The sequence below is a fragment of the Vulpes lagopus genome, chromosome 3 (genome assembly GCF_018345385.1).
Source record: "Vulpes lagopus strain Blue_001 chromosome 3, ASM1834538v1, whole genome shotgun sequence".
NCBI lineage: Eukaryota > Metazoa > Chordata > Mammalia > Carnivora > Canidae > Vulpes > Vulpes lagopus.
Genome location: NC_054826.1, coordinates 122,529,818 through 122,545,616, shown reverse-complemented (window position 1 = coordinate 122,545,616; position 15,799 = coordinate 122,529,818).

The following is a 15,799-nucleotide window of genomic DNA, read 5'->3' as shown; positions in this document are numbered from 1 at the left end:
GTGGCTGACCCGGGGTGGAGCCGCGATCTGCCTCACAGCCTTCCCTCCCAGAGCCCAAGCTTCCCCTCCTCCCCTTGGGCCCCTTTCCTGCTTCACCACATGTGCATATCTCTGTCTGACTTTTTATCTTTTTCTCTGTGCCCCTCCCACCTCGACCCCTCCCCATCGCTTTACACCCTTTCCCACCATCTCTCCCTCCTCCTCCTTCCCAGCTCTGGTCCCACCCTCCTTCCTTGGCCCTCCTCCAAGGTCCTGGCCCACCCCTGCTCCCTGCGCTCTCCAGCTCCATCCAGACACCAGATTAATTCCCTCCATCTTCCCAACAGCTAGGATATCAACCTGGTTACACCCATTTCACAGTTTGAAGACTACTGCTCTAAAAGGAAAACATCTCCATGGGTCAGAGCCTTGTCTGTCTTAGACATCAGTACATTCCTGCCATACGGTGTAGCCCAAAGTGGGTACTCAACACCTACTGTTGAATGAGCAATGGGTAGGAGCTGGTGTTGGGGAGACTGCTCCATCACAGACACTGCTGCCTTCAGGGGCATTTGGCAGTGTTTGGAAAGGGCGATGGGTGCTGCTGGCCAGGGATGCTTGCTGCTTAAGCATCCTGTAATGCACAGCCAGCGCCCCATGCAGGAGTGCCGAGGTTGAGGAATCCTATTAGGAAGAACATAAGCTTCTTTAGGAAGGAAAAACTGGTCTCAGCTGAACGTGCAGAGAAGGTGACCCAAGAGAATGAGTCTCACCCTCCCCTCTAGGAGTGGAAAGAAGAGTCACACACATCATCTCTAAATCTTCCAAAGACCCTAGAAAGCAGAAGTTAACCCCACCTTACACACAAGAAACCTGAAGTTCAGGGCAGTCGGGCCACCTGCCGGACATCGCACAGCCACCAAGTGGCAGAGTCGGGCTCAGAGCCCACACTCTCCCCTTTCCCACAGTGTTTCCCGGCCCACCAGCAGCAGCAGCCACCCCAGCCCCAGCCTGACTCGGAATCTGCTCTTTGACAAGACCCCAGTGATTTGTGCACAGTGAGTGGTTCGGGAAGCTAGCTTTTGAGCTTTTCCCATTTTCTGAGGTTCCTACACAAAACCATCCCCGATAGACTTCCCCTAATTGGACAGAGTTGCAGATCATAATGGGATATATTAATAACGAGTCCTCCAAACAGAGCCCCACGAGGCCGAGCCCCCAGCTGGCGGTGTGTCAGCACTAGCTGACATTTTCCTGGCACTCCCGGGGACAAGCCCATAAATGTAATTGGCACTAAGCAATAGAGTCATCGCGCCTTTCACCTGGCACATTAGGGTGAATGCTTTCATGTCTAAAGCTCTTGGCCTGAAAGCGTCCTCTAAGTGGGGCCCAGAATTAATCTTGATCCACTATAATTCAAAGCATTGTCAGGTTTTCACTTCTCGGAGTCGAAATGCACCCTTCTTGCTGTGTTTTATGACTTTGCTTGAGCCTCTAGAAGTGCTCGTTTGGCAGCAGTATTTCAGAATCCTCAAACCATCGGGATATTCTGCTAGGGAATTAGCCTTGATAAACCACTGCACTTATTTTATTATTTTTTTATACAGTGCAACCTTTTCGGAGAATATATGGCCCAAGGAGGGAACTTGGTTGTTCAAGCCTGTGCAGGAAAGATTTAATAAAACCAGCAAACAGTGATAATGTGGCCTCCATCACTTCTCGAATTACTGTGCACACAAGTCACGTGGGGTTTTGCCAAAATGCAGATTCTGACTCGGGTCCCTCTGGGTGGGGCTTCATGCTGGAACTTGACTAGCCACCAGGACTTACTGGCACGACTGGTCCAGCAATCACCGTGAGGCACGCAGCTGGGCCGTGTCATTCCTGGTTAAGAGCAGAAACTTGGGCTGGGCAGACCCGGATTCTGATCCTGGCTCTTCCCCAGACCTGCCAAACAACCTGGGGCAAGTGGCCTAGCCTCTCTGAGCCTCTGCTTTCCTCATCTGTGAAGCAGTTAGGCTTTTGTCCTGAGAGTGATTGTGAACGTGATTACTAGATAATCCACGTGAGATGTACCAGGGGAGTTTTCAATAGAGTGCGGGTATTGTCCTAATACAACTTTTTGGTTCAAGAGCATCTTCAGCTTGTACACTGTGGCCTAACATCACCACCTTCTAGAGAAATCTTTGTTCCCATATCCTCCAGCAGTAGCTGGGCAAAGAGCAAATGTGAAAAGTCATGTGGAACAGGCCTGCCTTAAGTTTGGGCTCTGCATTACATCACTTTGGACACCTAAAAGGCCCTCGGAATAGTCAGGCCATCATCCACACCGCGGACCCCAAGTCCAACAAGACACCCCGTGGGCTGCCGACAGGAAGAGACATGTTTCCTGGGGAAGTGACCTCAGAGACCAAGTTCTTTATAAAGTGAAGATAAAAGTGGGCCACGGTGCCTGCCCGTCTGCAGTGAGACCGTCGTGTGCCGGGTGGCCTGGACTCTGAGAACTCTAAGCTGGTGAGCAGACCTTGGCCTTACGTGACTCTGACCTACAACATGGGTAGGAGACCCAGCTCCCTGTCTGTGCATCAAGGTGACCCACACCTTGACCCACTCTCAGCCGCAACAGCCATACATGCCCCTACCTTGGGTGCAGGGTGAAAAAACCGTGTGCTTTGTCCTCCCAAGGGGATGACGCCCCTGTGCGTGCTGGTTTCCTGCCCTGTATGCTCCTAGAAAGCTAAGAATGTACTTTCTCCTTAGTTAGGTTGCAGCCTCCTGCGTCTCAGGAGGGACTGCCGGTTGGAACCCACCTCTGCCACTCGGCCAGTGCACCTGCCCAGCAAATAGTGGTGCCACAGACATTGGAAGGAGTGGGAGTTTCAACCCTGGATCCCGGCTCAAACCAGGGAGACCTTCCAGATTGTGCTGCTTCTCACGTGGCAGCTCAGGGCAGCAAGCAGGTACCTCCCGAAGCAGGTATCAGCAAGGGTCTGCTCAGCCGACACGGATTAGTGATTCTGCCCAGGAATGCTGGGCTTGGAAATCCGTGGACTGTTAGGTGGTGTCGCAGCCTGGCTCCCAGCAGGCTGGTACCATCAACCTGACAGTTCTGTGCACCGAAGCCCTCTGATGCACCCCGAGGGGCCCAGCTGCTCTAGAGGGTAGTGGGCAGGGTTGTCACCGCAGACCGTGGGCTTGCATAGTAAAAAGTGCCCTGGACTCTTGGGGACAGCCCCGATCTCTGTCCCCACACAGACCCTCATTCTTGTCAGCCCAGACTGGCATTCAGTCCTGTGATTGCCTCACTGAAGGGATGAATAGAAAGGGTGGAAGGGGAGGGGCCCCAGGTGACTTGGGCGCCTGCGTCTTCTTCCAGAAAGCCTTTCCCAGGTGTCCACAGCCACTGAGCCTTCGATGATATGACCTTTTATTTTTTTTTTAAGATTTTGTTTATTTATTCATGAGAGACACACACACACAGAGAGAGAGAGAGAGGCAGAGACACAGGCAGAGGGAAAAGCAGGCTCTATGCTGGGATCCTGACATGGGACTCGATCCCAGGACTCCAGGATCATGCCCTGGGCCAAAGGCAGGCGCTGAACCGCTGAGCCACCCAGGGATCCCTGATATGACCTTTTAAAACTTGGTGTGATAGGTCTGTTTCCCTGCATGCCTCACTCACAGATGGTGAGCTCTGTGGGGACAGGACTGGCGTCATTCAAACCCAGGCCTGACACAACCCATCATTCCGCAAATACTTGTCTGCCCTTCTCCATCTGCCGGATGCTGACTGGGTGCCTGGGAGGCAGCAGGGAGCGAGACATCTCACATCCGTGCCCTCATGGGGTCCAAAACTAGATGAGGCAACAGGCAAAAAGCATAAACACATAGCGTGCATCAGGTCGTGTCCAGAACAATGATCCGAAAACCAGCAGTATGGCCCGGGGCTGACTGCTCACTGCAGCCGTGGCAGAGCGTGTTTGTGGAGCCCACTGGGCAGGGTGCAAGCATCTGGCAGTTCTGGAAAACTCAAACCATGTGACTGGTGACTTTCTTTCTGACCAGTAGGAGGAAAACCCCAAGGGGAACGGTAGTTTTGGCCTGAGAGATGTTAACCAAATTTGGGTCTTCTATGGCGATTTCATCTTTGGTTTTTCCTGCGTATGGTAAACATCCCTGCTTCTCGAGGTGTCACCCTGCATCGTCGATGTCATCTGACATCTCAAGGTCATCGGCTTCGTCCCTCGTTTGTGAATTGCACGAGACCGACCTGTGCTACCGATTTTTTAAAAAGTACATTTTAGTGGTTTGAGCCTTACAACCTTGACGGGGTTGATGAGGGCAATGAAGAAAGGTAAAGCCATCTAGCACTAGGTGAGCATCCGAAAAGGCCAGGTGAGGGTCCGTGAGGGGCCAGGCGAGCATCTGTGAGCGGCCAGGCGAGGGACCGTGAAGGGCCAGGTGAGCGTCTGAGAGGGGCTACATGAGCATCCGTGAGGGGCCAGGCGAGCATTCATGAGGGGCTACATGAACGTCCGTGAGGGGCCAGGCGAGCATCTGTGAGGGGCTATGTGAGGGTCCTGAGGGGCCAGGCCAGCATCCGTGAGGGGACAAGCGAGGGATTGTGAGAGGCCAGGCGAGTGTCCATGAGGGGCTACGTGAGGGACCATGAGGAGCCAGGTGAGAGACCTTGAGCGGCCACTCAAGTATCTTAGGGACCAGTCAAGGGACCATGAGGGGCCAGGCGAGTGTCTGTGAGGGGCCAGAAGAGGGACTGTGAGGGGCCAGGCGAGGGACTCTGAGGTGCAGGCAAGCGTCCATGAACAGTTTTGTGAGGGTCCCTGAGGGGCCAGGTGAGCGTCCTTGAGGGACTATATGAGTGTCCTGAGGGGTGACATGAGTGTCCGTGAGGGGCCCGGTGAGCCTCCGTGAGGGACCATGTGAGTGCCCATGAGGGGCTACGTGAGGGTCCTGAGGGGCCAGGCCAGTATCCATGAGGGGCCAGGTGAGGGTCCTGAGGGGTGAGGCCAGTGTCCGTGAGGGGCCAGGCAAGCATCCGTGAGGGGCCAGGTGAGCATCCATGAGGGGCTATGTGAAGGTCCTGAGGGGCCAGGCCAGCGTCAGTGAGCGGCTAGGCGAGCATCCATGAGGGGCCAGGCGAGGGACTCTGAGGGGCCAGGCAAGTGTCCCTGAGGGGCCAGGTCAGTGTCCATGAGGGGCCAGGCGAGGGATTGTGAGGGACCATGTGAGCATCCCTGAGGGGCTATGTGAGGGTCCTGAGGGGCCAGGCCAGCGTCCTTGAGGGGCCAGGCAAGCGTTCATGAGGGACCAGGCAAGGGACCAGGTAAAGGACTGTGAGGAGCGCAGCGAGCATCCGTGAGGGGCTACGTGAGCGTCCTGAGAGGCCAGGTGAGGGACCGTGAGGAGCCAGATGAGCATCCGTGAGGTGGCAGTAAGCATCCGTGAGGGGCAGGTGAGTGTCCGTGAGGGGCCAGGTGAGGGACTGGCAGTGGCCAGGCGAGTATTTGTGAGGGGCTACGTGAGTGTCTGTGAGGGACCAGGTGGGCATCCATGAGGCACCAGGCGAGTGTCTGTCAGGGGCCAGGCAAGTGTCTGTGAGGGACTACATGAGGGACCTTGATGGGTCATGTGCGGGACTGTGAGGGGCCAGATGAGCATCTGTGAAAGGCTGTGTGAGCGTTCATGAGGGGCCAGGCGAGCGTCCGTGAGGGGCCAGGTGTGCGTCCGTGAGGAGCTAATGAGCGTCCGTGAGGGGCTACGTGAGCATTCATGAGGGGCTACGTGAGCGTCCGTGAGGGGACAAATGAGCCTCCAGGAGGGGCCAGGGAAGCATCCTTGAGGGGCTACGTGAGCGTCTGTGAGGGGCCAGGCGAGTGTCCATGAGGGGCTATGTGAGCAGCCGTGCGTGGCCAGGAGAGAGTCCGTGAGGGGGAGGCAAGGGACTGTGAGGGGCCAGGTGAGTGTCCGTGAGGGGCCACGTGAGCGTCCATGAGGGGCCAGGTGAGTATCTGTGAGGGGCTACGTGAGGGATCGTGAGGGGCCAGGCGAGGGACCGTGAGGGGCTTTGTGAGCATCTGTGAGGGGCCAGGCTAGCGTCCTTGATGGGCTATGTGAGCGTCCGTGAAGCGATCGGCAAGCCTCCATGAGGGACCATGTGAGCGTCTGTGAGGGGCCAGGTGAGGGTCCTGAGGGGCCAGGCGAGCGTCCGTGAGGGGCTACGTGAGGGGCTACGTGAGGGACCCTGAAGGGCCTAGCGAGAGACCGTGAGCAGCCACTCGAGCATCTGTGAGGGGCCAAGCAAGGGACCATGAGGGGCCAGGCGAGTGTCTGTGAGGGGCCAGAAGAGGGGCTCTGAGGGGACAGGTGAGGGACTCTGAGGGGACAGGTGAGGTACTCTGAGGGGCCAGGTGAGCATCCTTGAGGGGCTATATGAGTGTCCTGAGGGGTGACATGAGCATCCATGAAGGGCTCAGAGAGTCTCCATGAGGGACCATGTGAGTGCCCATGAGGGGCTACATGAGGGTCCTGAGGGGCCAGGCCAGCGTCTGTGAGGGGCCAGACAAGGGACTGTGAGGGCCCAGGCGAGGGACTGTGAGGAGCCAGGTGAGCATCCGTGAGGGGCCAGGTGAGTGCCTGTGAGGGGCTACGTGAGGGTCCTGAGGGGCCAGGCCAGCATCTGTGAGGGGTCAGGCAAGCGTCCATAAGGGGCTATATGAGCGTCTGTGAGGGGCCAGGTGAGCGTCCGTGAGGGGAGGCAAGAGACTGTGAGGGGCCAGGCAGGGGACTGTGAGGGGCCAGGCGAGCATCCATGAGGGGCCAGGTGATTGTCCATGAGGGCTACGTGAGGGTCCTGAGGAGCCAGGCCAGCGTCCATCAGGGGCCAGGTGAGCGTCCATGAGGGGTCAGGCAAGTGTCAGTGAAGGGCTACATGAGCGTCCGTGAGGGGCCAGGTGAGCCTGCGTGAGGGACGATGTAAGCGTCCATGAGGGGCTACGTGAGGGGCCTAAGGGGTGAGGCCAGTGTCCGTCAGGGGCCAGGCAAGCGTCTGTGAGGGGCTATGTGAGGGTGCTGAGGGGCCGGTCCAGGCCAGTGTCGGTGAGGGGCCAGGCGAGCATCAGTGAGGGGCCAGGCGAGGGACTCTGAGGGGCCAGGTGAGCATCCGTGAGGGGCCAGGTGAGAGTCCATGAGGGGCTACGTGCGGGTGCTGAGGGGCCAGGCCTGTGTCTGTCAGGGGCCAAGCGAGAGACTGTGAGTGGCCTGGTGAGTGTCTGTGAGGGGCCAAAGGAGTGTCCATGAGGGCCCAGGCGAGCATCCGTGAGGGGCTACGTGAGGGTCCCGAGGGGCCAGGTGAGGAACCCTGAGGGGCCAGGTGAGCGTCCATGAGGAGCCAGGCAAGGGACTGTGAGGGGCCAGGTGAGCATCCGTGAGGGGCCAGGTGAGCGTCCTTGAGGGGCTACGTGAGTGTCCTTGAGGGACTATGAGAGGGACCGTGAGGGCCCAGGAGAGTGTCCGTGAGGGGCTTGGCAAGGGACTGGGAAAGGGCCAGATGAGTGTCCATAAGGGGCCATGTGAGTGTCCCTGAGGGGCTACGTGAGGATCCTGAGGGTCCAGGCCAGCAATGTGAGGGGCCAGGCGAGCATCTGTGAGGGGCTATGTGAGGGTGCTGAAGGGCCAGGCCAGCGTCAGTGGGGGCCAGGCGAGCATCTGTGAGGGGCCAGGTGACGGACTGTGCGGGGCCAGGCGAGGGACTGTGAGGGGCCAGGCAAGCATCTGTGAGGGGCCAGGTGAGGGACTGAAAGGGGCCAGGCGAGCATCCGTTAGGGGCTACGTGAACCTCCGTGAGGGGCCAGGTGAGCGTCTATGAGGAGCCAGGCGAGCATCCGTGAGGGGCTATTTGAGCGCCGTGAGGAGTCAGGCAAGGGACTGGGAAGGAGCCAGACGAACGTCCGTCCGTAAGGGGCCATGTGAGCATCCCTGAGGGACCAAGCGAGCATCCCTGAGGGGCCAGGCGAGTGTCTATGAGGGGCTACGTGAGCGTCCGTCAGGGGCCAGGTGAGTGTCCATGAGGGGCTACATGAGCATCCATGAGGGGCTACGTGAGCGTCCGTGAGGAGCCAGGTGAGCCTCCATGAGGGGCCAGGCGAGTGTCCGTGAGGGGCAGCTGAGCGTCTTTGAGGGGCCAGGCGAGGGACCGTGAGGGGACAGGTGAGCATCTGTGAGGAGCTACGTGAGGGCCCATGAGGGGCCAGGTGAGGGACTGTAGTGGCCAGGTGAGCGTCCGTGAGGGGCAGGTGAGTGTCCTTGAGGGGCCAGGTGAACGTCCCTGAGGGGCCAGGCAAGCATCCCTGAGGGGTTATGTGAGCATCCGTGAGGGGCCAGGTGGGCATCTGTGAGGGGCCAGGCGAGGGACCGTGAGGGACCAGGCTAGCATCTGTGAGGGGCCAGGCGAGGGACCATGAGGGGCCAGGCAAGTGTCTGTGAGGGTCAAGCGACCGTCTGTGAGGGGCTCAGTTGGCGTCCGTGAGGGGCTAGGTGAGGGTCCATGAGGGTCTATGAGGGCTAGGACCAAGAGGGGCTAGGCGAGCATGTATGAGGGGTAGGTGAGCGTGGATGAGGGGCAGGGACCGGGTTGTGGGGGGGCGAGGGGCAGGCTGAGAGAGGAGCCCAGTCTGAGAAGGAGCCCAGGGTCTGAGAGAATGAGAGGATGAGTGAGTGAATGAACAGAATCCCGGAGCTTCCAGGGCTCCTTGCTCTGGGCCAGCCAGTGGTGAAGACAGGTGCGGAGACTGTTCTTGGCTTCACGTGCCCGGGCAGCCTGAAGGTCATTTTTTCCTCCCTGAGGTTGCAAGTTTGCGAGGCTTGAGGAGGCCAGCCTCATGGGCTCTTCACTGTGGAGGACCCTGGCCACGAGGTGGCGCACCAGCCTCATGAACTGACCGCGGGAGCTGCCCCACGGAATCCAGGGCATTCCCCAGTCCCTTAGTCGCTGGCAGCTGCTCCAAAGCGTGGGTCCCCAGGGACTCTCGAGGCACCCTACGTAGCCTGCTGCGTGCTGCACAGTAGTATGCTGGCTCTGAGAGCTGCCCGGAGGGCTGAGGCTTAGGAAGCATACGTAGGCTGTGTGAGGCCGGGACTAGAGGTAATGGGGGTGCGGTCTACACCCAGGTCTGTCGGATTCTGTGGCCAGCATTTTTCTATCGCCTCCTGCCCAGAACAGGGACTGTTTGCTGAGGGCCAGAGGAGTGATGTGGATTGGAGGCTGTGCTGGGCCTTTGTCCTGGGGGAAGTGGAAGGCGCGGGTGCGCCAGGAATTCCACCCAGGCTCTACGAAGCACAGACATCGGAGCCAGGTAGGAGCTCTTCTGCCACCAGGGGCGTCTGGATCCGGCGGGCGGCGCTCAGAGACGGGCGGGCGGGTGGTAGTGTCTCCCGCTTCAGAACTCACCAAGAAAGAGCCTGGAGCTGACAGTCTAGATGCCGGGGCCACAGTTCGAAGGAACTGAGCCTTCTCCCGACGCCCACTTCCGCTGGAGGCTCCTGAGAGGCGGTGGCCCTCAGCGGGTAGAGCATGGCACATGGCGTCCGAACTGGGCTCAGACCAGCCCCAGCACTCACGCCTGTGAGCCTCGGCACCCTCATCTGTAAAACGGACTCAATACCGACCTCACTCTCAAGGACGTTCTTGGTGAGCACGTGAAGCACCTGGCACATAAACTGGCCGGGGAGGGCCGGCGCAGGGCACGGTGGCCGTGGCCATCTCCGTCGCCATCTGGGGAGGGCTGCCAGGGTAGGGCAAGGCCGCCATCACTGTAACGGTCATCATCGTGACTATTAATTACTCGCTGTGGCATTGCTATTAACTGCCGGTGGCAGGGGCGGAAGCTCTCCAAGCGGCGCCTTGCTCAGCGGTTAATGATGGCCAAACAATCTCCCTCGCCTCACCACTGGGCCTGAGTGTTACTTGACTGACAGCATGGGTTATTTTGAGGAGAGGGAAAAAAAAATCAGTCAGGCTCTTGCCGTCCCTGAAAGGTTTCCACGACAACGCACACCTGGATGTTCCAGGCGGAGGATGGCCCCTGGGGGAAGAGTCAGAACCAGACTCCAGAGGTGGGGACGGGGTCCTCCCACTCCTAATCTGCCGGCTGTTTGGACAGCCCTGAGCAGGACGCTTTATGGGCTCTCCCCCTTGAGCCCCTCCACAGCCCTGCTACCATTCTAACCCCCACTTTACAGATGGAGACGCAGAGGCTCAGAGAGATTGAAATGGGCTAAAATATTCGGTGATTTGGGCCTTTCTGGGTTTCACTCGTCAAACTGCAAGAGCCGCACTAGAGCGGGTTTCTCAACCTCAGCACTGTTGACATTTGGGGCCAAATAATCCTTGTTGTGGGGCCGTCCCATGCACTGTAGAAGTTTAGCACCTTCCCTGGCTTCCACTCATTGCCAGGAGCATCTCTCTCCTCCCAGTTGTGGCAACCAGTCAGGGGAGGTGCTCAGAAAGTCAGGCTGAAACCCAATGGTCAAGCTCCCCGTTGGGCTGCCCTCGGTCTGTGGGCAAGGAAACCAGGAGTCAGAGGGACGAGGGGCCCCCAACAGGCTTGCTGGAGGTTCGCGGGCGGGCGTTCAACTGATGGCTGGGTGTTTTCCGGTGTAGCCTGTAAGCCCTCCAGACCCCAGGGGCCTTACTTGCTCACACGATGCCACCAGCTCAGCTTACTGTGCTGTATCACAGACTTGGGGACAGGCCAAGGCAGCCAGGCCAGCACAGCAGATGTCAGGTCTCGGCGACAAGTAGGGAAGTGGCGTGGGGGGAGGGCTGTGGTCTCCCTGGGGTTACAGAGGCGAGTACAGGGTATTTCGAGGAACGCAGCTTTGATGCAGTGGTCCCCATCAGGGGGCCTTCCGTGGAGCCAGGATTGATTTCCCAAGCTATGTGCACAAGCTGTCACATTCAGTCCTCCGAGCAAACCAGCAAGAAGAAGCTGCCAGCCGCCTTTAAAGAACTTAGGTCAGGGTGTCCGTGACAGGCCCAAAGTCACACAGCTACAGAGCAGTGGTAGGTCTGGGGCTGGAACCCTGGTGAATCCAGCTCAGGAGCTGCTCCCTGGAGCCAGTGTGAGGTCTGGTACCTTCTGGCAAAGCTCTTCCATCTATTGCCTCTGGATTCAGCAGGAGAAGGAGCATTTGCACGCCCTTCACGCCCGCCAACTCCCAGGGAGCCTGGGATTCATTTTCAGGAAGACCTTTTTCCATGGGAAAGGTCTTTTAAATATCAGTCAAGCAACTGTCTAGTTCCCACCAAGTCCAGATCTTTCTGGGGCGTTCAGTTTGGAAAGAAAGAAAAGTAAAGGAGGCCATTTCCTCTAATATGTTGTCAGTTCAGTTAAACCTATACTGAGCCCTGCTCTGTGCTGGGCACTATGCCTGGCACCTGGCGTGGGGTGATGAGTCAGGCCAAGGGCTTGTCCCTGTGGAGCTTACTGGCCAGAGGAGATGGCCCTGAAAGAGATCCTTTAACAGCCTGCCTGACACACAGTAAGTAGCTGGTCAGCAGTTTTGGTGAGAGTGGGAGAATAAATGGGCAGGTACACACATGAGCAAATGAGGACTGGAATCAGCTAGTGAATTTGTGATGGAATGACGGAATTTATGAACTCATAAGTGCTATGGAAATGGTGAGCACAGACTATGGGAGCCTAGAGAATGGCATTTTAAAACCTCAGCAGTGACCAAAGATGAGGATGGGACAGAAGGAGGAAGAAATCCAAAAAAGTCTGGAACACTGACAGCACCCAGTTCTGAATGTAGAGCAACAAGATCTCTCATTCTTTGCTGGTGGGAACACAAAATGGTACAGCCACTTTGGAACAGTCTGGTGGTTTCTTACAGGACTACCCATACTCCTGCCATATGACCAACCAATGACACTCCTTGGTATTGACCCAAGGAAGTTGAAAGCTGGCGTCCATGCAAAACCCTGCACACAGATGTTTATAGCAGCTCTATTCTTTTTCTTTTTTTTTTAAGATTTTATTTTTAGGGACGCCTGGGTGGCTCAGCAGTTGAGCATCTGACTTTGGCTCAGGTCGTGATCCCATAGTCCCGAGGTCAAGTCCCACAACAGGTTCCCCGCGGGAAGCCTGCTTCTCCCTCTGCCTGTGTTTCTGCTCCTCTCTCGTGTCATTCATTCATTCATTCATTCATTCATTCAGAAATGAATGAATGAATAAATATATCTTTAAATAAAGATTTTATTTAAGTAATCTCTATGCCTGATGTGTGGCTTGAACTCACAACCCCAAGATCAAGAGTCATATGCTCTACCGACTGAGCCAGCCAGGAGCCCCATAGCAACTCTATTCTTAATTGCCAAAACTGGGAATCCCTGGGTGGCGCAGCGGTTTGGCGCCTGCCTTTGGCCCAGGGCGCGATCCTGGAGACCCGGGATCGAGTCCCACGTCGGGCTCCCGGTGCATGGAGCCTGCTTCTCCCTCTGCCTGTGTCTCTGCCTCTCTCTCTTTCTCTCTCTGTGTGTGTGTGTGTGTGTGTGTGTGTGTGTGTGTGTGACTATCATAAATAAATTAAAAAAAAATAATTGCCAAAACTTGGAAGCCAGCGAAATGTCCTTCTTTAGATGAAGGGATAAACAAACTGTGGTCCATCCATGGAATATTATTATTCCGTGCTTAAAAAAAAAAAAAGAGCTACCAAGCCGTGACAAGCCACAGAGGAGACTTAAATGCATATCGCTTAATGAAAAAGCCAATCTGAAAAAGCTACCTACTGTATGATTCCAATTATGTGACATTCTTGGAAAAGGCAGAACTATGGAGGCAGTAAAAAGACAGTGGATTCCGGGGGCGAAGGAGAGAGAGCACTGGCAGGCAGAGCACAGAGGGTGTTAGCCTGTGGGACGCTGTAATGACAGATACACGGCATGACACAGCTGCCCAAACCTGCGAATGCACAGGAGTGAACCCTGATGGAAACTCTGGACTTTGGGCATTGGTGTGTCCATGCAGGTTCATAAGTCCTAACAAACGTCCCCGTCTGGTGGGGGAGGCCATGCATGTATGGGGACAGGGGTGCATGGGAAATCTCTCTACCTCAATTTTGCCATGAACCTAAAACTGCTCTAAAGTCATTTGATAGGGAAAAAAAAAAGTAAGAAAAATACCTTAGCCATTGATGGTAGAGAGGGTGGGGGGCCCAGCCACTGCCAATGCTCTGCCCAGCACTCTCTATGTCTTTGCACACTCACTTGCCTTCAGTCTGTCACTGCCTGAGACTCAGCCTGATGTGGGCTCTCTATGGCCATCTCTGCCTGTCCAGCTCAAAAGGGACAAGCTGGAAGTGCTGGGGAGTTGACACCCTGGGCCAATTCCCAGCACTCCCAGCAGGATGCCACCCTGGTCAACCGCTGTGATCACATTATTGCCTACCTTTCCCATCCTGGCTCACTACCCTACTCCTATTGGTGTCTCCTGGGTCCCTTCCCAGATAAAACCCTCAGGATCTTGTCTCAGGGTCTGTTTCTGGAGGAACCCAAAATACGAGTGATGATTTTGAGAATGGTCATGATAATCGCCAGTATTTGTGGAGGACCTCCTGCAAGCCATCCAGTCTGCCACATGCTCTGCAGGTGGTTCTCCCATTTGACACGCAAGCGAACCGAGTCATGCAGGCATTATTATCGTCATCCTCATCGTCTAGAATTCCTCATTGTCACAGCTAGATCTCCAGAGTTTAAGGATACAACTGCTCTACCGCTCTGTGTCCTGGTTTTTGTCTTCTGTTGTCTGTAAGGAGGAGATGGGGAGAGTGGAGTAAGAACTTCGGGATTTGCTGGCCCTGGGGGAAGAGTTTGATCTGTTTGATGAGATTTCAGCAGGGAGTTGATGGACAGCTCCTGGAGGCCAAGAGCTCCCCCAGGGAGAGATGAGAGGAGTCAGCACTCTCCCTCAGCATCCTGCTTGACACTGTCCTTTTCACACAATGATATGGATCGGTATTCATAGAGCACCTGCTGCATGCCAAGTACTGTCCTCAGAGATCTCAGAAATGCCATAGGTCTCAGACATGCCAACAAAGTCCTCAGAGATCTCAGATAAGACATAAATGCTTAGCTGTGTTCCCCAGCAGTGGAGATGAGTCAGGGAGCCACATGCCTCCATCTGCAGTGCCTTCACATGTATGGGCAAGAAGAATTGGGGTGAATACAACTGCATCTCCAGCCCCAGGAGGAAAGGACCTAGAACATATTAAGCTCCTTCCGTATTGTTGAAACTACATACGTGTTATTTAACAAGAGGCTTCTTCACCTCAGCACTAGCGACATTTTGAGCAGGATAACTGTTGTGGAGGGTTGCCCATGCATTTACTGCACCTGGGAAGCCCCCCAGGCATGAGAATGGCGCTGGGCGACGACACAGTTCCCCTGTACTTTCAGTATGTCCCGAGCTAGAAGGAGAACTACACTATTGTGTTTCTTGGGGGCTGGCAGCTCTGAGGGACCCAGTCATCACAATGACAGTGGAAGTGGAACAAAGCTGTGACACATCCGTGACATATCAGAGGTAGTAGCTGGGGATGGCACATTCACCTTACGGGGGTCGTGCAGGTAAGGAGAGCCAGAGGCAGCCCTTGGGTCTTCGAAGAGCCCAGCACAAGGGACAAAAGCATGGGAAATCCACTCTGCCTCTCTGTGAGCATTCTGGCCTCCATGCAGATGTCACATCCTTCCAGGCGACCCCCTGGTCATCATGGCTGTTGTACTTGCTCCGACTCTGGGCACATTATCCTACTTTTCATTCCCCCCAAAGCACTTATTGTCAGAAATTCATTTCGTTAGTTCATGTTTGCCTTTCTTATCCTCTCTCTCAGGCCTATGGAAGATGGAAGCCCCATGGAGGAGGGACCTCAAATCCCCAACCCTAGTACAGCTCAGCACCTGGCACAGAGTAGATGCTAACTGTGTCTTTGTTGACTGGCTGACTGAATGAACAGACAAATTACTGAATGAGTGAATGAGAAAGCTCTGGGCAACCTCACACAATTGGGCGGGTCACTTGGGGAAGCTGGTAATAACAACAGCTGCCAATGTGTGCACATCCACCAGGCGCCGAGCTGAACTCCTGTCATTTGCCCCAAACGGTGACCTACTCTGCTAGATACATTTTTCTTGTTCTAGTAAAATACACGTAACACAGCATTTACCAATTCATTATTTTTTAAAGGTTTATTTATTTATTTGAGAGTGAGAGTGAGCAGGGGGGGACGGGCAGAGGAAAAGAGAGAAAGAGAGAAGAGATAAACAAACTCCCCACTGAGCGCAGAGCCCAACAGGGGCTCAATCCCACAACCCGGAGATCATGACCCAAGCTGAAATCAAGTCGGATGCTCAACCGACTGAGCCACTCAGGCACCCCAGCATTTGCCACTTTACAGTGAACAGTTCAGTGGTGTTAAGTACATTCACCGTGTTGTGCAGCCATCACCTCTGTCTAGTTCCAGAACACTGTCATCAACCCAAATGGAAACCCCATTTCTACTACCATTCCTCCCTTTCTTCCACCCCCAGCCACTAATCCACTTTCTGTCTCTGGATTTACCTATACTGGACATTTCATCCTGGATCCATACAGCATATGGTCTTTTGTTTTCAGGGTTCGTCTACATGTCATGCACCAGTACTCCGTTCCCTTGTATGACTGAATAATACTCCACCATCCAGACCTTCCTCAATTTCTCTGTCCATTCATCAGCTGGTGGACACTTGGCTTGTTTCCACTTCTGG